The 21,441-nt window shown below is 38.6% G+C and overlaps 1 protein-coding gene and 1 pseudogene across 2 annotated transcripts in view; both read right to left on the bottom strand.

Annotated features, from left to right (window-relative positions):
• Positions 1-21,441, bottom strand: part of LOC136857231 (uncharacterized) — a 277,547-nt gene that overhangs the window by 85,950 nt on the left and 170,156 nt on the right. The window lies entirely within an intron of this gene.
• Positions 16,641-17,908, bottom strand: LOC137500366 (craniofacial development protein 2-like; annotated as a pseudogene).

Here is a 21,441-nt window from a genome sequence, read left to right as displayed (position 1 = left end):
GTTACAAGTTAAGTCATATGAGTTTTCTTTTCGTACATCATTTTTAACTTGTTCTTCATCCACTCATATATTCCTTTTTTCTCATTACAGATGTTACACGTTTTATTCGTAGTATTGACGGTCTCACTACACTCCTCAGCATAGTGTTTTATTTAACAGTCAGCAAGATCTATTAGACGAGAGGACTTTGCACCTCAATGTGTTTTTAACTCACTAATCATGATCACTGTCACTTCACATCATTACGTTTTTTTAATTTGTTTGTATATTATGTAATCATTGTTTTACTAATGAAGATGGCCTTGAGATTAGGCTGAAACATGTATAGACTTTGCTTCATCTAACAGATGACTTGAATTGTATTGATAGGAGGATTTTATAAATATTTTCTTTTGTAAAGTGATAACCGTCAATACGGAATGAGATTCATAACTTGCAAAACTGAGGTTAACATTCAGCCCATCCACTGAGACTTGCAAAATATTGCCTAAGGGTAAGGACAGTCCATGTATAAATACATCTAGTAAGTGATTTGCAGTTGCCCTGCCTAAAAATACACTATTCCAATACCTTGTTGCAACTTACATCCCTAAATCTTACACATCCATTTGTCCTCTTTGAAAAAATTTGTCTAATGATTCATCAAAACAAACAATGTAGTCAGAGCACTGTTTAAAGTCATTTTGCAAACTTTCCTTAAAATATGGGGCTAATCCATTATTTATAACATAGGAAGCCTTAGTCTCGCCCGTAGTAAAGTTTTGAGCAATTTTACTGCCTGGGAACATTGCTTCGAATGCTGCGGTTTCATCAAAAGGGTTGAAACATCTTGCCAGTGACAACCTGGAAAGCCCATATGGCTTCAGCTGATATAACACCATTTTAGTTCGCACTACAAGTCTTTAAACTCTTTAGACTTGCTCCTGGTACTGCTAATTCCTTTGTAGCTGTGGATGTAGTGCTAACTAACTATTGGCTGTGTATCTTCAAGTGGAGATGGAGTATAGGTATTCTTGGCAAAGAAAGACATTGTTGGCTGGGAAGACTTAGCTTTTGTGTATTTTATATGAGTAGGTCCTTTAGCATGAGAAGTGACTGCTTGTTTGCCCATATTACTAAATCTGAATGATTTACAACACAGTTTACAGTACGCTGAAGTTGCATCATTTACCAATATGTCCAACCAACCATTCAGTTCGGGAAACACTTTACTGTCCAATCAAAGTTTATCAAATGTACACTGCTTGTTAGCGATTGTCATGAGTTTCAAGAAAGCATCCAAGAACTGAAAGAAAAAAGAATAAAATAAAATAGTTGAAAGAAATGACACTAGGGCACAATAAAAATAGTAGAATTGTTACACAGTTCTTGTGAAAAAAATACTTAAAGAGAAATGCTACAATAGCCTGGGTTACAACAGACTAGAGCCTAAAAATATCCCCTGCAGTCACTTAAGTGCGGCCAGTATCCAGTATTCGGGAGATAGTAGGTTCGAACCCCACTGTCGGCAGCCCTGAAAATGGTTTTCCGAGGTTTCCCATTTTCACACCAGGCAAATGCTGGGGCCGTACCTTAATTAAGGCCACGGCCGCTTCATTCCCACTCCTAGCCCTTTCCTGTCCCATCGTCGCCACAAGACCTATCTGTGTCGGTGCGACGTAAAACAACTAGCAAAAAAAAAAAAAAAAAAATCCCCTCAAATCCACCATTGGGGAAGATTTCCCTGACTTTCCAGATTTTGTCTAGTTCCCGGACTTTCCAGAATGTGGACACTATGTGAGATAAGTTAACACCAAATTTCAAAAAATATTAGAAAACAAGAAATTTGGAATAAATGACTTCATAATCTTACTTTAACCATACTTTCAACCCTCCAATTAAGAATTCAATTGACATTTCTGAGGACAAGGAAACACAGCTTATTAGTAAAGGACCCAAAAATAACTGGTCTAGTTCATACCACCAGAAGCAATATACAACTACCACTCCTGAAGTGGAACAAGTAATAGCTCAACTCCCAGTAAATAAAGAAACTGAGATTAAATACGAAGTTAAAAATAAACTTCCGGAACTATTTAAAGATCAGAGTTAATATGCCACATTTACCTTCTAAAAACCTCAAAAGTTTAATACAAAAAATGAATGACAAAGATTTTATTATCTCAAAGGCCGATAAAGGTAATACGTCAGTCATCATGTACAAGAAAGAATACCTAGAAGAAAAAAAGCATTCTTTTCAAGTAAAACCTTTACTAAAATAAAGAAATACCTTATCAACTTTATACAAAGAAAATTGAAAGAGTTACTGAAGAACATTGATTTCTCGTTTAATTAGTATGAACCCAAAACTACTTTTAGCAAGAACTTTACCCAAAATACACACACCTGATTCACCCTTAAGACCTATTATTAATTTCAAACATAGTCCTACTTATAAAACCAATGAATTTATCACAATTTCTTTAAAAAGCACTACACCTTTCAAAGTGGAACTAAAATTAGAAATTCAATTGAATTTTGCAAAGCTACTAAGAACATAAAATTGAAACCATCACCTTGAATTAATTTGATGTTACCAATATGTATTTCAGCATCCCAACAAAAGAGACCCCTGACAATCAAGAACTTAAGGACACACAAAAAACTTAATAACTGCAAAATTGAAGAATTGATGCTACTTTTGGAATTTACCCCCAACGACAATTATTTTTCTTTCAATCACACAGTGTACCAACAAAATGGTCTCCTGATGGGAGCCCCAGCACTGGGCATCTTAGCTGAAATTTACATGGATCATTTAGAGAAACACAAAATTTGAAACGATGAAAAGATACTGGTGTCTGGCTAAGGTTTGTTGATGACATCTTTGTAACTGTGGATGAACAAATCAATAGTATTGACAATTTAATAGACCAAATCAAGAGTTTAGACCCTTTTATAAAATGTACATTAGAAACTGAGAATAATAATGAACTACATTCTCTGGATCTATCGAAAGAAAAGAGGAAAAACTATCCTTTTTGATTTTCAGAAAGCCAACTCAATACTATACAAAAAGATTCACACCAACCTGAAGCACAAAAAAGAAGTTCTTTTTTAAGCATGTTGAATACAGCCTTTAATATAATAAATATTTAATTGCGCACAATGTGCATGAATACAAGTATACAAAGTATTACACTGACTCACAAAAGTTTCTCAGAGATTCTGTTCTCAATTTGCACTTTAGTACATGGTATCTCTCACAGAGTTCACCACATCTTCTGCACTTACAGTCATGGCAGGGGTCATGAAATTGCTTGGATTCACACAGTTTATGGTGAAATCCATGTATGGCGAGCCTTGTTGATATATGTCTTAATTTATAACCTCCTTGCATCCATTTTAAATTGATCATTGCGTCACTGAGGTAAAAATCGTTTGATATGTTGTTCCTCTTTTGAAGAAGTTCCTGCAGTAGTGCCTTATACACCGTGGTGGTGGGGAGCAGAAACTTCAGACGCAGCTCTTCTACATAGAACAGTTCTCTTGTCAGTACGTAAGCGAGGCGCGAAGGAGTGTACTTAGATAGACAAAGTACTCTTTTAAGAAATGCTGATTTTACATTCTCTAAACTTTGCAACTGTGCCTTGGTAAAATGCACCCATATGTTTTCTATTCCTTGTCTAAGAATGATTTTCAGAAAGAAATTAGCCTTATTTACAAAATAGCAGTAAGTAACGATTATACAAAAAACTACATTGATAGATTAATAAACAAAATAAAAAGTAAACCATGAATGCAACTGAAAAGAGAGCATAAAAAGAAAAATTTTGCCACCTTCTCCTATAATGGAAGTATTTATCAAATCACTAATATCATCAAGAGAGTTTCAATATAGTCTTCCATACCAGTAATACTATTTAATCACCATAGTGTTGCAAGTAATGATAGATTTTTGAATTCGGGGCTATATAAACTCAAGTGTGTAGACTATACCACTTCTTACATTGGGTAAACAGGACGAAATTTCCTGGTGAGATACCAGGAAAATGTAAATGCTGAAAAATACAAGAGATATTCGGCCATGAGCTTACACATGACCGAATATAATCATAGTTTTACTACAATAGAAAGAGACTTAACCATTTTCTGAACTTTAAATAAGGGTATAAATAAGGGAAATAACTGATAATAATAAATATATAGGAAGGCCATCAAAAAGGATCTTCACTCCCCACATTTCCCCTACTTTCCCCACCATTACCGTTATTTCGCCCCATGCTCCTCTCACGGCCATACACATACACACTCAGTCAGCTGACGACGTAAGGGAAGATGCAACCATAATGGGACCGGCCGGAAGGTAAGCAGTTTCATTGTTCCTTAGACACTTCACCATTGTATATTTACAAGGTTTTTCTTTATTTCCTTTTTTAAAACAATTTTAATTTGTTTTGTTACAGACTCTCTTCAACATCTTAAAACTTTATAACAAAATACTTAACCTCAACTTCGGTTATTCTTTAGGAGTTTCCCCCAATCATCGTAATTTAAATTGTACACCTTAAATCTATCTTCAAGATATTACAAGTACACACTTCTCCAGTTTTTCGAGAAAGAAGATCCCTTACGTCAGATTTTATCTTAAACTTGAACATTGACTTGTTGAGGTTTTAGCTCAACATGAAAGAACATTTTATCTTATTATCATCATCATAAGTGCTTTTTTAAAAATTTTGTTTGTGCTGATTTTTGTATCCTTTTTAGCTGAAGATGTTCCACATTAAGAATGAAACATGTACTTTTCAAAATAATGTAATTAGATTTTAAGCTGTATTATGTTACATACTGTAATTACATAGGCTAGCAGTAAAAAACAAACAAGTATAGGAAGGTGGGATTCTCCATTCAACCTAACCTTAGTAAGTATGCTATGTATCTATATAAAACATAGTTGCCACTAAAAAAAAATCAACCCTAGTACATATGAGAAGAGATCGGTCAGAATTAAGGGCAAAAGTTAAATCTACAGTATATTTGTAACGATACAAAGTCATGGGAACTACGATGGGTGCATCCACGAGTTCTAGTCAACCCAGACCTCCGAACCTCAATCCTACTGAACACCTCTGCAGTGAACCTGAGCTGGACTTCCCTCCAGGCCCCAATGACCCACATTACTAACTGAGCTTGCTGCAGTGCTGCAGTAAGAATGGTTTGTCAGTCTCCTGGAAGCATTCTGACACCTGGTACACAATCTTCCCTGCAGAGTTCAAGCTGTAATAAAGACCAAGGGTGTGTTCGAGTTGTAATGAAGGCCGAACGAGTGGGCCATCCAATATTAACCCATTTTGCTCTCAGGTTATTCAGTCTACATTTTATTTTCCCTGATTCCTTATTGTTTTCCTTATAATGAATGTAGCTGTTCAGTATCATTCTAGCAATGATATTGAAAGCCACCTTTTCCAGTACCGTACAGTCCGCCTCTCATCAAGGTAACTGTATAACATCATGTCCGGGATGTAAATCCCACCCATAAATTTATTGTAGGATGTTATTATTGCTGGAATTTTCTGTTCGCGGGCTACTGCATGGCCAGATGGGAGAATGACTGGGTTTTTCTGGGACTTCTTTTCTCGGAATGCACATGCTAACATTGGACCTAGCCAAAAATACCAAAAGAAAATTTATTTTTTAAATTCTGAGGCAAATAATTCCTATTTTTCCTAACAGTTCCTGTTATATATGTACCAAGAAGGTAGAGATGGCGCACAAGTGGTACAGACATGAAATAGTTGTCAACAAAGACATGGTAATGCTTGTTGAGGTAACCACCCATCACTAGGAGCTTTTTCACAAGGATGTATCCCAAACCATGTTTTATAATATTGTCTCTGTTTTTACTTGAGATCTGGCAGCCCTGTAGGAAAAAAATCCCAGGCAGTAATTGGAAACAGAATCACATAACATCCAAAATTTGATCCCCCAGCGGTGGTGGTGTTTGCTAGGCAGGTATTGGAGAAGGCTGGTTTTATTTTTAGTTCCTACAAGAGACTCATCAATGCTGATCTCCTGATGTAGTGTACAGTGGTGCCTAAATATCCCGTTGGCATGATCCACTAATGGTTGATACTTGGCACAGGGATCATATCCTGTTTCTCCTGGGCCTGGCAATCCCTCATTGTTGACAAGATAAAAAAAAATGCAGCAAGTGGGAGAACCTATCTTGAGTAAACAGTTTAGGAAACCATAGGTTGAACTGAGAAGGCAATGTAGACCAGTAAGAGTCAATTGTTGGTTTTCTGATGATAGCCATGTTAAGAACATATGCAATAAATCCTTTCATTTCAGACAGTGTGATCCTGACCCATTTCTTTAGAGAGGTGGGAACATTATCTCTCTTACACACAAGTATGAAGGATGAGTTCTCCACCTAATCAATATTTTATTTTATATAGTGTCAATATCATTTGCATAAAAGGACAGTACCGGTTTTGACCTGTAAATAGGTCATCTTCAGCTGTTAAAGAACCTGCTTAATAGCGACAACATGGACCAATACGCTAATCCTAACTTCAACTTAAACAAAATCACAGATAAAACATTCTTTTCAACACAGCCATACCCATTCTAAAAGACACATATTTAAAAAGAATCAGCAAGCACAAACCCACACACACCCCAAAAGACACACCACCCCCTACACAAGCTGCTTCGCCATCCCCACCACCACTCTTTCATAACGCTACGACAGCCAGAAAACGTACACGCAACAATGTGCAGCACGCTCCTGACTATGCTCGAGGACATATCCAGCTCACACAGAAGTAACACACACACACCATGTACACAACCTATTTAACAGACACTCTCTATCTGTTATTCTAATACCTACCTTCCTTTTCGTCTTTCTCAGATTTTTTAAATTTACCTGAAAAAAGCGAGTATGAAGAGGAGAGCACCCACAACTCACGTTTATTGATTTCAACATGTCGCACACAGCAATGTAAACCTCAACAAAGAAGTCTAATATAAACTAGCATGTTTTTCAGCATTGATATAGACTGAGAATGAGCTAAGTATTTGTAAACAGGTTACTAAACCTCTTATTCTAATGAACATATTTGTGGCCCAACAATGCACTTTGAATCATCCCATAAAACCATTGGACATAGTGTTGGCATTTAACATTAGATATCCGAGCCTGACACCAGAATGTCAGTGATTCTTCATAAACTCTAAGAACTGTATCCAATTTCAACCTCAACCAATATAATTCTGGAAATATGAAGAAATCATGGGGCCAGGATAAAAACCTTTAACCCCAACATTGTACCATATGTATATATCTTAACGTTAAGTATTTTTTAGAATAGTGGCATTCACTAACATGTTTTTCAGCATTGATATAGACTGAGAATAAGCTATGCATCTGTAAACAGGTTACTGAACCTCTTATTCCAATGAACAAGACGTCCCCGCATATTTGCGGCCCAACAATGAACTTTGAAACATCTCATAAAACCGTTGGACATAGTGTTGGCATTTAACGTAGATATTCAAACTCGACACCAGAATGTCAGTGATTCTTGAAAAACTCTTAAGAATTGTATCCAATTTCAATCTCCGCAAATATAATTTTTGAAATATGTAGAAATAATGGGGCCAGGGTAAAAGCCCTCTAATCCCCAAAACTGTACCATATGTATATATCTTAATATTAAGTATTTTTTAGAAGAGTGGCATGCATGTTTATTTTATTGACATTCTGGTTTAATTTTAATTGTAGTAGTATTTATTCTGTACAGTCGCCATTAAGCAGGTTCTTCAACAGTTGAAGATGACCTATTTACAGGTCGAAACCGGTACTGTCCTTTTATGTAAATAATATTGACACTACGTAAAATAAAATATTGATTAGGTGGAGAACTCATCCTTCATACTTGTGTGCTTGAACTATCAATACGCACCATGAAGCTAATATATTATCTCTCTTACTTGTGATAAATTGCTGGGCAAATCGATTAGATTCTGTCGCCATAAGAGAAAGAATAAAATCTATGAAAAACAAAAAGGAAGTACGCTATTGGAAAAGAACTCAGGAGGTGGCATGTGTTTGGGCCCAGATAATTCATGATATTGAAATGGGAGAGGAAGAGGATTATCAGGTGACAGAATCTAATATAAACTAGCATGTTTTTCAGCATTGATATAGACTGAGAATGAGCTAAGTATCTGTAAACAGGTTACTAAACCTCTTATTCATCATCCCTATCATCATCATCATCATCAACATCACTGTCAGATATACTGCAAGCATTTATTGGGGTTTTGCTGGAGTACTACCATCACTATTTATGAAATCTGATCACTCTCGGATACAAAGTCACTGTCATCATCTAAAGCAACTAACTCATCCAAGACTTTGGAACTATTTAGCCTAGAACTTGGCCCAGCCATTTTAAAAAATTAGGCCTACTAACATCATGAAAATCTAATAACACAAAACGTTAAAATAAATTTCATTCGAGAACACTGGTAAATGTTGAATATAAATAAAATATACTCTAACAAACAATAAACTACTATAAAAATGGAAATACTATAATGAAGGAAAACATATATTTTTAAAGCTGAAGACTACACTCTCAAGCAGCACACTTTAACTCGCCATGCGGTAAACATACGCGGCTTGATAACTTCAGTTGTTTCAAACAGATGAGCTTAAGTGTCTTTATCTCTCAAAAAAAGTGTAAACTAAATCCAAAAGCTACTATTGCTGCCTTTTCCTGACATCTGGGAGTCCATTAAGGTACTAATACAGCCATCCGAACACAGAGCCGATAGATCGGCATGCTGAGTGTTTTAAGCAATAGCACTCGAGCCAATAGATCGGCTCGCTGAGCGTATAAGAGTTAATGTCCACCACTGGCAGTATATTATTATTTTGTTTTTACGACTTGCTTTACGTCGCACTGACATAGATAGGTCTTATGGAAATAATGGGATAGAAAAGGCCTAGGAGTGGGAAGGAATTGGACATGGCCTTAACTGAGGTACAGCCCCAGCATTTACCTAGCGTGAAAATGCGAAACTACGGAAAACCATCTTCAGGACTGCCGACAGTGGGACTCAAAACCACTATGTCCCGGATCCAAGCTCACTGGTGCATGCCCCTAACCACACGGCCAACTCGCCCGGTGGCAGTATATTTGCAGAACTTTTAGAGGATATTTACGAACAAATGTAAAGATATTTTAGATCTGTCGCAAAACCATACTGAAAATAAGGTAATCCTCATAACACGGCAATGTATTGGTTTATATTAAGAGACACGAAACTCAGTGAAATGGTTCCCCTTGGAAGAATGAAGTGAATCATTCGGCAATATGACTAATGTTAGAACGTCAAGAGCTCGTTTGACACTCGTTTACGAACACTGTACAGCTACAGCAGACTGCAAACTTTTCTGGCAGCCCTAGAACTGAACTAAACTATTTTATGAGGAGGGTTTGAAATTAGTCAGATATTCTCTCTTCTGACAAGCATATGTTTTCTGCAGCAGATAATGGAACTTCATGTGTTGTGTTTGAGTCGTCAGTCCATAGACTGGTTTGATGCAGCGCTCCATGCCACCCTATCCTGTGCTAATCTTTTCATTTCTACGTAGCTACTACATCCTACATCTGCTCTAATCTGCTTGTCATATTCATACCTTGGTCTACCCCTACTGTTCTTACCACCTACACTTCCTTCAAAACCCAACTGCACAAGTCCTGGGTGGCTTAAGATGTGTCCTATCATTCTATCTCTTCTTTTCATCAAATTTAGCCAAATCGATCTCCTCTCACCAATTCGATTCAGTATCTCTTCATTCGTGATCCGATCTATCCATCTCACCTTCAGTATTCTTCTGTAACACCACATTTCAAAAGCCTCTATTCTCTTTCTTTCTAAGCTAGTTATCGTCCATGTTTCACTTCCACACAATGCCACGCTCCACACGAGTCTTCAAAAACATCTTTCTAATTCCTATATCAATGTTTGAAGTGACCAAATTACTTTTCTTAAGAAAGCTCTTCCTTGCTTGTGCTAGTCTGCATTTTATGTCCTCCTTACTTCTGCCATTGTTAGTTATTTTACTACCCAGGTAACAATATTCATCTACTACCTTCAAGACTTCATTTCCTAATCTAATATTTCCTGCATCACCTGCCTTCGTTCGACTGCACTCCATTACTTTAGTTTTGAACTTATTAATTTTCATCTTGTACTCCTTACCCAAGACTTCGCCCATACCATTCAGCAGCTTCTCGAGATCTTCTGCGGTCTCAGATAAAATAATATCATCGGCAAATCTCAAGGTTTTGATTTCCTTTCCTTGGATTGTGATTCCCTTTCCAAATTCCTCTTTGATTTCCTTTACTGCCTGTTCTATGTAAGCAATGAAGAGGAGGGGGGAGACAAACTGCAGCCTTGCCTCACTCCTTTCTGGATTGCTTCTTCTTTTTCAAAGCCCTCGATTCTTATCACTGTAGACTGATTTTTATACAGACTGTAGACAATTCTTCGTTCTCAGTATCTGATCCCAATCACCTTCAGAATCATAAATAGCTTGGTCCAATCAACATTATCGAATGCCTTTTCTAGATCTACGAATGCCATGTATGCGGGCTTGTCCTTCTTGATTCGATCCTCTAAGATCAGACGTAAAGTCAGGATTGCTTCATGTGTTCCTACATTTCTTCTGAAGCCAAATTGATCTTCTCCTAACTCAGCTTCAACTTGTTTTTCCATTCTTCTGTAAATAATACGTTTTTAAAATTTTGCAGCCATGAGATACTAAGCTACCGGTGCGGTAGTTTTCACACCTGTCAGCACCGGCTTTCTTGGGAATAGGTATAACAACATTCTGCTGAAAATCGGATGGGACTTCTCCTGTCTCATACATCTTACACACTGATGGCCGGTTTCTGGAACGACAGTTACCTGTAGATGCGTAGTTATCAGTGACTTAAGATGATGATATGTTCAAAATGAGTTTCCGAAACAACAGTTACCGTCTTCTTCACAGTTAACTGCGCAGTGACTGGTAACTGCAGCTAAAGCTGTGGTTACCTCTATGTTAGAACTGACTCCAACAAATACCGATATGCAGCGCCACTTCATTACTGTTTCGTACAAGGTCTTGTATTAGTTCTGTAAACATTAGTAAGTGATAATAATCTGATTATAATACATTCAGTCATTCATTGTAGTGTTTACGTGCTATCTTTTCTTTTTTTACGTTACGGTAGATAGCCTGAGTTTATAGTATTGTAGGTGGTATTAAGATACTAGTTCATATCAGCAAAATGGAATTATTATTATCTTCGTCTTCCTCATCATCATCAAATTCTGTGTCGTCAGACGAAGAAGATTTGGCTGTTTTGGGTGCTCTACCAATGCCACGAGTGTTCAGGGCTTCGAAAAATCCATTCGATCACTTTAATGAAACCGAATTTCAGATGAGGTACAGGTTAAGAAAACAGACAGTGATGAGGTTAGAACATCAAATTGGTCAAAATATTAAGACCTGAAACACATCGGAACCAATCTGTAAGTTCATTAAATCAAATTCTGATTACCCTAAGATTTCTAGCAACAGGAGCTTTCCAAATTTTATTAGGTGATGACATTAACCTACATAAATCAACGACACGTCGCATATTGCAGATGGTGCTCCCTCAAATTGCTGCTTTGCGGGACGAATTTATTTACATGCCAAGAAACCCAGTAGAAATTGCAGGAACAAAAAGAACCTTCCATGCCATTTCTGGCTTTCCCTCTGTAATAGGATGCATTGATGGGACACACGTAAAGATTCAGCCTCCGGGTGGTGAAAATGCAGAACAGTATAGAAATAGAAAATCCTACTTTTCCTATAACGTTCAAGTAGTCTGTTATAAAAATCTGCGCATCATGGATATTGTTGCTCGCTGGCCAGGTTCAACCCATGACAGCACAATCTTCAGTGCATCTGCACTGAATCTCAGATTTGTTCGAGGATAATTTCCAAACTCTTTTTTGATTGCTGACAGTGCATACCAGCAGAAGAAATTCATTCTTACGCCGATTCTAAACCATCAAAATAATGCGCAAGAACGACACAATTCAGCACATATACGAACAAGAAATTGCATTGAACGGTGCTTTGGAGTTCTTAAGAGACATTTCCCTATCCTGGCTTTGGGATTTCGCACCAAACGACAAACAACTTTAACAGCAATAGTGGCAGCTGCTATATTACATAACTTAGTGATAGAAGAAAAAGAGGATATGCCGGTCATGGAAATGGATGCAGATTACGACGACCCAGTACCCACAGAAAACCTACCTGATAATGAGGGTAATGCTGTTCATGCTGCAATTGTAGAAAGCATTTTCAGATAATGTAAATATGAAACATTTATATTCTAATATAAATTGATGTATTAGACTATAGATTATCACAAATTATAATGTATTAACATAAACTAATTTTCAGATTAATATGACACGTAAAAAAGGAAAATAGTATTTGTATTAGGTTGTTCTTACATCATTTCAAATAGTTTTAATTTTATTTTGTAATCAAGTTCCTTAATTTTAAATTCATATTCTTGTTTTCCCAACTCCTTAAGAGCACTCTTCTTTTGAATGTCTAATATTTCACATTTTTTATTATATTTTACATCCTTTATTTCAAATTCCTTCTTTTTAATTATTGCAAGTTCTTCATCTATATCAGTTTTGGCTTTCTTTCCATTTACAATTCTTTCACTGACGCTGTGGACATAATCTGATTTTCTTTTAGGTGCTGGTTTAGGCCTAGGGAGTGCTGGAGTCGACAACATTTCATTCACTACATTTACGTCCACCTTATCATTGGCTTCAGTCACTGATTCCACTTGGATGGTGTCATCTGTCCTAGCTGTTTCACTTACAACCTCCTCAGTACATGACGCCTCTACTGTAGACGTATCTTCGAATACGGGAACTGAATCACTAAACAAAATAGAACTGGAATCAAATGGATTTTCATCCGGTTCAAATTGATCTTTCAGTGCACCTATAATCTTAAGATCTATTTCATCAGCCTTTGTTTCAAGAGTCCCACCACCAGTTAGTGAACACCCTATCTGAAATTAAAGAACATTCACCATTAATATTTACATTTATACCAAATAATCAACATCTTAGTTACTGGTATGCATTTAATATAAGCCTGCTGAATAATAAATACAGATTTTTCATTGCTCTTTTAATTTTATTATATCATTTAAACGGTGATGTGAGGTCTCATATACTCCCACGAAATATAAAACATCTGGATTTCTTTAATTATAAATCTTGCAGGGAGCTGTAGTTTATGTTACCTTCTTATCTGTGTCAACACACTTCATATGCAAGGTCAGGATTAGTTCACAACGATTAAAATTCTCAAGTGGACAGCCAGAGCTTACGTAACCAGTTAGGAGAGTATTTTTGTCAATGCATGTTGCGTGGCCCGCGGAAGTAAAACATATCAAATGGCTGGTCCATTGCAGTTAATAAGATTACAAATCCTCAGTTCGAGGAGTATATTAGGGAACTACTATGAAAAATGTAGAGATAAGGCTAATTTCTCTCGGCTATTGTAGATTGCAGTTTGTAGGATTTCATGTTGTTCAAGTTGCACCCTGAAAGATCGGATAAAGTGGATTTCTTGAACGGTTTGGGAGCTTATCAAGTATTACATATAAAAGAAAAGTGCGAGTTGCCAGTCTGTTCGCGGTGTACTAAAAGAATTTGCACCAGTTACATCAAGGACGAATGAGTGTCACACCTGTAAAAAACTTCAGTGCCGGAATGATAGGTTCCAAAGTGTGCTACATGTTTTCATTTATAGGATTATATTTGTTTACGCTCGTTTTGTTTTGGATCAGTGAAAAGTGATCTGTTTGGTAATTTGAAGAACATTTTTAGTGACGACAACAATTAAGGTGAAATTTACGAGGATGTCTACATACTGTGAGTAACAAAGAAGGGAATATATATATGTAATTTTTGCATTATTTGGTTCTACATACACTGACTGACAGAGCAAATGCAACACCAAGAAGGAGTGGTCAGAACTTTATGCCAATTGCAGGGTAGACTGACGTCACTGAGGTATGCTCATGATGTGAAATGCGCCGCTGTGCTGCGCACGTAGCGAACGATAAATGGGACACGGCGTTGGCGAATGGCCCACTTCGTACCGTGATTTCTCAGCCGACAGTCATTGTAGAACGTGTTGTCGTGTGCCACAGGACAGGTGTATAGCTAAGAATGCCAGGCCGCCGTCAACGGAGGCATTTCCAGCAGACAGACGACTTTACGAGGGGTATGGTGATCAGGCTGAGAAGGGCAGGTTGGTCGCTTCGTCAAACGCAGCCGATACCCATAGGGATGTGTCCACGGTGCAGCGCCTGTGGCGAAGATGGTTGGCGCAGGGACATGTGGCATGTGCGAGGGGTCCAGGCGCAGCCCGAGTGACGTCAGCACGTGAGGATCGGCGCATCCGCCGCCAAGCAGTGGCAGCCCCGCACGCCACGTCAACCGCCATTCTTCAGCATGTGCAAGACACCCTGGCTGTTCCAATATCGACCAGAACAATTTCCCGTCGATTGGTTGAAGGAGGCCTGCACTCCCGGCGTCCGCTCAGAAGACTACCATTGACTCCACAGCATAGACGTGCACGCCTGGCATGGTGCCGGGCTACAGCGACTTGGATGAGGGAATGGCGGAACGTCGTGTTCTCCGATGAGTCACGCTTCTATTCTGTCAGTGATAGTCACCGCAGACGAGTGTGGCGTCGGCGTGGAGAAAGGTCAAATCCGGCAGTAACTGTGGAGCACCCTACCGCTAGACAACGCGGCATCATGGTTTGAGGTGCTACTGCGTATGATTCCACGTCACCTCTAGTGCGTATTCAAGGCACGTTAAATGCCCACTGCTACGTGCAGCATGTGCTGCGGCCGGTGGCACTCCCGTACCTTCAGGGGCTGCCCAATGCTCTGTTTCAGCAGGATAATGTCCGCCCACACACTGCTCGCATCTCCCAACAGGCTCTACAAGGTGTACAGATGCTTCCGTGGCCAGCGTTCTCTCCGGATCTCTCACCAATCGAACATGTGTGGGATATCATTGGACGCCGTTTGCAAACTCTGCCCCAGCCTCGTACGGACGACCAACTGTGGCAAATGGTTAACAGAGAATGGAGAACCATCCCTCAGGACACCTTCCGCACTCTTATTGACTCTGTACCTCGACGTGTTTCTGCGTGCATCGCCGCTCGCGGTGGTCCTACATCCTACTGAGTCGATGCCGTGCGCATTGTGTAACCTGCATATCGGTTTGAAATAAACATCAATTATTCGTCCGTGCCGTCTCTGTTTTTTCCCCAACTTTCATCCCTTTCGAACCACTCCTTCTTGGTGTTGCATTTGCTCTGTCAGTCAGTGCATATTCAGATTATGAGAGATTATTACATGCTGAATCCGATAAAATAATAGTAGTACTTGTATAAGATGCTGAATGTTTCTCATTGAACTCTATTTTTGACACAAGTCTCAGAGACCTCACGTCACCAGTGCATGTTACCAGTTCGAGGATATATCAGTACTTACCCTGTCTTCGTTATTGTGCTTTCTTGCTTTCCTTATCATAACGAAATACAGTTCTTTTAACTGTTTTGCAGTCCGTCCTCCTATCTGGCTGGCTGGATGCATTGAAGACTTTACACAAGTCCTCCCAAGAACGTTTTTTCTGAGCTACTGTTGTCCCATGAGTCTTCTTCTCAATCGCTTCTTTTCTTTGAAGAACGATGTCTATTAACAAGTTCCTCTCGAAAGGACAGAAATTTTTTTGCACGTTTAGATTTATCTGACATTTCCGTATTGTGTCGCACCAAATAGCTATCATTCACTGACTTCTTATAATCGCATTGCGATTGAGATGTCTTATGTACATGTTTGCCAACCAATTTTCATTATAGAAAACTTCTGCTAGAAAAAGTAACTAGATATTACCAAAATAACCCTAAAAACATTTGCGTAGAGACATCTATTGGAGGACGAGAGATACTAAACTTGACGGTAACTGTACTGTTTATTACCAGGGCTTATAAATCTTGATTTAAGTTGATAAAGTTAACAGTGCAGTTAAAGTTACAAGCGCATTTAGGTAACTCACAGGTAACTGTTGTGTACCAGAAACCAGCCATGAATGGAATAACCTTGCCATGCTGCTTTCTCCTAAGGCAATCAGTAATTCAGAAGGAATATCATCAATTCCAGGTGCCTTGTTCCTATTTAGGTCTCTCACAGCTCTGTCAAACTCTGACCTCAAAATTGGGTCTCCCATTTCATCAGCATCAACAGCCTCTTCTTGTTCCAGAACCCTTTCATCTACTTCTTTACCTTGATACAACTGTTGGATATGTTCCTGCCATCTTTCTGCTTTGTCTTCTTTCCCTAGATGTGGCTTTCCATCTGAGCTCTTAATATTCATACACCTAGATTTCCTTTCTCCAAAGGTTTCCTTGATTTTCCTGTATGCAGCTTCTACCTTTCCCAGGACAATACAACCTTTGATATCCTTGCACTTCTCCTTCAGCCATTCTTCCTTAGCTACCTTGCACTTTCTCTCCACTTGATTCTTTAATCGCCTGTATTCTTTTCTGCCCTCTTCATTTCTAGCATTCTTGTATTTTCTTCGTTCATCAATCAGGTCTAGTATCTCCTGAATTATCCACTGATTCTTAGTTGATCTTTTCTTCCTTCCTAACATCTCTTCAGCAGCCCTACTGACTTCATTTTTCATGACTCTCCACTCTCCCTCTATAGTGTTTCCTTCAGCCTTTTCATTTAGCCCTTGTGCCACATGTTCCTTAAAACAATCCCTCACACTCTTTTCTTTCAACTTGTCTTTTTGCATTTTTTCCTTTCTTCAATTTCTTCAACTTCAGATGGCATTTCATGACCAAGAAGTTGTGGTCGGAATCCACATCTGCTCCTGGGAAAGTTTTGTAATCCAACACCTAATTTCTGAATCTCTGCCTAATCATAATGAAGTCTATTTGATACCTTCCAGTGTCTCCAGGTGTGGTCCACGTATACAGACGTATTTCGTGGTGTTTGAACCAAGTATTTGCAAGGATTAAATTATGTTCGATGAAGAATTCAACCAGGCGACTTCCTCTTCCATTGCTTTATTCCAATCCAAATTTTCCTACTGCATTACCTTCTCTTCCTGCATTCCAGTCTCCCATCACAATTAGATTCTCGTCACCTTTTAAGTATTGTATTAAATCTTCTATCTCTTCATATATTATTTTGATTTCTTCATCATCTGCTGAACTAGTAGGCATATAGACCTGCACTATTGTGGTGGGCATTGGTTTGGTGTCTATCTTGACAACAATAATCCTTTCACTATGCTGGTAGTAGTAGCTTACCCGTTGCCCTATTTTCTTATTCATTATTAAACCAACTCCTGCATTTTCCCTGTTTGATTTTTTGTTGATAATTCTGTAATCGCCTGACCAAAAATCCTGTTCTTCCTGCCAACCTACTTCACTTAAACCAACATCTAACTTTAGTCTATCCAGCTCCCTTTTCATATTCTCTAACCTACCACAACGATTCAAACTTCTAACATTCCACGCTCCGACTCGCAGAATGTCAGTATCCATCTTCCTGATGATCGCCCCCTCTCGTGTAGTCCCCACCCGGAGATCCAAACGGGGGACTAGTTTACCTCCGGAATATTTTACCCGGGAGGAAGCCATCATCAGTACATCATTCATACAGAGAGAGCTGCATGTCCTCGGGAGTTAGTTACGGCTGTAGTTTCCCGCTGCTTTCAGCCATGTAGCAGTATCAACACAGCTAAGCCATGTTGAGTATTATTACAAGGCCATATCAGTCAATCATCTGAATGCCGCCCTTGCAACCTCTGAAAGGCTGCTACTCCCCTTTCGATGAACCATTCGTTAGTCTGGTCTCTCAACAGATACCCATCCGATACGGTTGCACCTGCGTTTCGGCTATCTGCGTCATTGGGACATGCAAGCCTCCCCACCACGGCAAGGTCACATGGTTCATAGAGGAACTTCATACGCACTGTTATACATGTGGGTGAGAGTTGCAGATTCCTTCTTGAGGAGCAGATGATCACAACTGAGATAAGAATGTTGCACGTAATCAAATATGATCCAGGCAGACCCACATCCACTAGGGTAATATGTGCACAATCTAGAAAATATCAAGGTCCTGTCAGTATGGGTCCTTTGTACAGATGGTATTATTCATTTATAACACAGTATTCAGCCTCCAATCGGTAAATCCCAATGGTTCACAAAGATGGACCAAGTTGAGCTTCCTAATTAGTTATTTTGTGAGGCAGACTTGAATCCAACTATGAATGACTGGGCAGAGACAAACTAGACTATGTCAGAGAAATGTTCAGACATAGCATCAGCCCCCAGGGATGCCCATGAGCTACAATACCAGATGGCTGAGAAGAGATAGCATGCAAAACGCTACATCTTCACATGTCTGATTTTTACCGCAATGTCTCTGCAGGAGGAGGGTAAGGAAGAACAAAGGGTTTTTTTTATCGAGGATTGAAACTGACTTGTTTCAGGACAAGAAAGATATGCACAGTTAATGAACCGTGTTTTAGGTAAATTGGGTGAACTCATAGCATTTCACAGGGAATAACTGAACAGGTGGGAGGAATATTAAGAAAATCTTCTCAACGCAAATAGAAGTAATTGGACAGGTGGAAGGAATATTTTGAAACTCTTTCTGTTAATGTCGCAACAAACTAACTTCACAGGGTAGAAAGACAATGATGTTAGTGAAATTATGCTTGAGGAAGTGGAAAGGATGGTAAATTAAGCCCACTAAGTATACATAGGGGTGTGATATTTTGGTATTAACAATAAACACAACATTTTTGTGAACTTATTTTCACATACGGAAATTACCAATCTCATGAAGAAAATCAGGAAATCACTAGTTTTTATTCACGAATAATAAAAAAAAATCTAATTCACAAAACCACGCCACTGGTGCAAATTTAGCACAAAAAATCATTTTCACCATGAAATGCTTGCAAAAACAATATTTGTGTAGACTAGAAGAAAAATACCCCCATTTGCCTATGTATGTGACGAGGAAGTGGGAAGCGGCATGATCTTTACCGACAGAAGTAGTAGTCAAAAGTGAGTTACCCTAACCTCAAAAAAACTAATCACAACATGACACCTACTCGCAAAATAAGGAGAATGAAAGTTTGCACTTCTATGTTTTTGGATTAAAGATACAAGGGATCATATTCCTGAGGGTCTCCTCATAAAATCCTTCAAGAAAAGCAGCGTTCCAAATGAAATGGCCGCGATGTAAAATTACACAATTTGGAGCCCAAGGGTGAGGCTTTAAGTTCTGCAGGCGAATACAGCATTGCTGACAAAGATTACCGAAGGCCTTTCTTTAAAATGTTCAGTAAAATGCTTTCAAATGTTTTCCCCTCCTGTGCCTTTCCTATAAGGAGAAAGAGAAGGAGGAGAAAGCTCACTAATGCATTGTTAAATACAGAGGCACCTTGTGACAAGGTTCACGATCCTCGGCTTTCACTTAAAAGTCTGTTGCAAGGATCGATTCCATGAACCATGTGAAGACAGTAGACGTTCCTTGTGTGGCAAGCAATGCGATCGATACCAAGTGCAATTTAGTGAGAACCGGCGTATGTCGCTTAAGAAATTCTGCTCAGAAGAGAGTTAATACTGTGCAGACTGAGAATTATCTAAATGAAATTGTAATTTGTAATCATCTACTTATATACAGTATGTAAGTTTCTCTATGGTCATTGGCTGCAATTTTTTATTATTATTATTATTATTATTATTATTATTATTATTATTATTATTATTATTATTATTATTATTATTAATGCTTAATAACTCTTGTGAATCTTGTTATCTGCTCTTTCACAATTCAGTGAGTATACGGTGGAAGCGAGTACAGACATGCACACTAAAGATATAAAGTAACACATAATAGTATAAACACAACAACAGGTCAGTGTGTTGAGAATGAGCAGTAGAAAGAGGAGACAAGGTTACAAATAAAAACAGCCAAAAAAAAAAAAAAGGCATCTTCAAAATCTTCAAACACTGCTGCCTCAAATAAAAGGGCATTCTCTTCATAAATTCCAGTTCTTTTATATAAAATTCTCGCCCTCTGAAAAGCTCATTTCTACTTCCCAGCATCATCAGGATGGGCATCAATAGCCACTGAGGGGCCATCTTGACAATCTTAAGTCTGAGACTGATGAGCGAGCCCATTATTAGAAATCGGCAGTGTACGAAGATGTACAGACTATACTTGTCCTTTTGTGCTTTCATGTTTGTCTTTATCTCCTAATTCTACTGTTCTCTCTTTCCTAACTGACCTGCCATTGTCTTTATTCTGATCATGTTCCTATACCTCTATACATAAAACTTTATTTGACATGGGTTCTTCCTTTTATTACAAATCTAAAGAAATACGGAGAGAAAAAAAAAAAAAAAACAATGCTAGAAATATAAGTGCACAGAGATACGTGTACATGCCTTTGTTCCCATGCAGCCAATGGCACTTGTAAATCTGCAGCAGTAATTCCCAACTTAGGTGGCATGCCCCCCTGGGAGGGAAGGGGGTAAAAAGATTTAGAAGATTTACAAGCAATTTAGCTAGGAGGGAAAGCATGTGACCTGATAAACAGAGAAAATAATATACAGTAGAACCTTGATTCTCCGTTTTTGGACGGACTGTGGGGAAAAAAACGTACAACACGGGAAAACGGAAAATCTGGGAATGAATGAACCATCAACAATTTGGCTAAACATCACAAAAATGAAATATGTATACTTATAATCTTACAAACGCTCCTAAACCAAACCTAACTACAGTCCCAATAGGCCTTCCACCTACGAAGTGACCGCTTATCGGTCCAAAGGCCTGGAGATTACAAGGTGACGCATGGTCAGTGTGACAAATTCTCTTGGCCGTTATTCGTGGCTCTCTAGACCGGTCACCTTTTGATAGCTCCTCAATTAAAGGTAATTGTAAAATGAGTGAACCTGGAACCTGGCCCTCATATCGAGGTAAAAATGTCTGACCTGGTCGGGAATCGAATCCAGGCCCTCCGGGTGAGAGGCAGGCAAGTTAGACCGCGGGGCCGGCTTCAATTAATCACGGGCACGTGATTTTAAAATCTCGAAACTTTACATTCACTTTTATGGGGAAACATCATCAGTTTCCACTGAAAACTTCTTTCAGTTCAGTTCAGCCAAACTCTTCGAAAAATCAAATAACCTTAATGCCCAGCCATATAACAATCGACCACAGGTAGTTTATAACTCCCTAA

This window comes from Anabrus simplex, chromosome 1, assembly GCF_040414725.1.
Source record: "Anabrus simplex isolate iqAnaSimp1 chromosome 1, ASM4041472v1, whole genome shotgun sequence".
In the NCBI taxonomy this organism is placed as follows: domain Eukaryota; kingdom Metazoa; phylum Arthropoda; class Insecta; order Orthoptera; family Tettigoniidae; genus Anabrus; species Anabrus simplex.
Note: the sequence above shows the minus strand (reverse complement) of the source record. Positions and strands in the feature narration are given on the sequence as shown.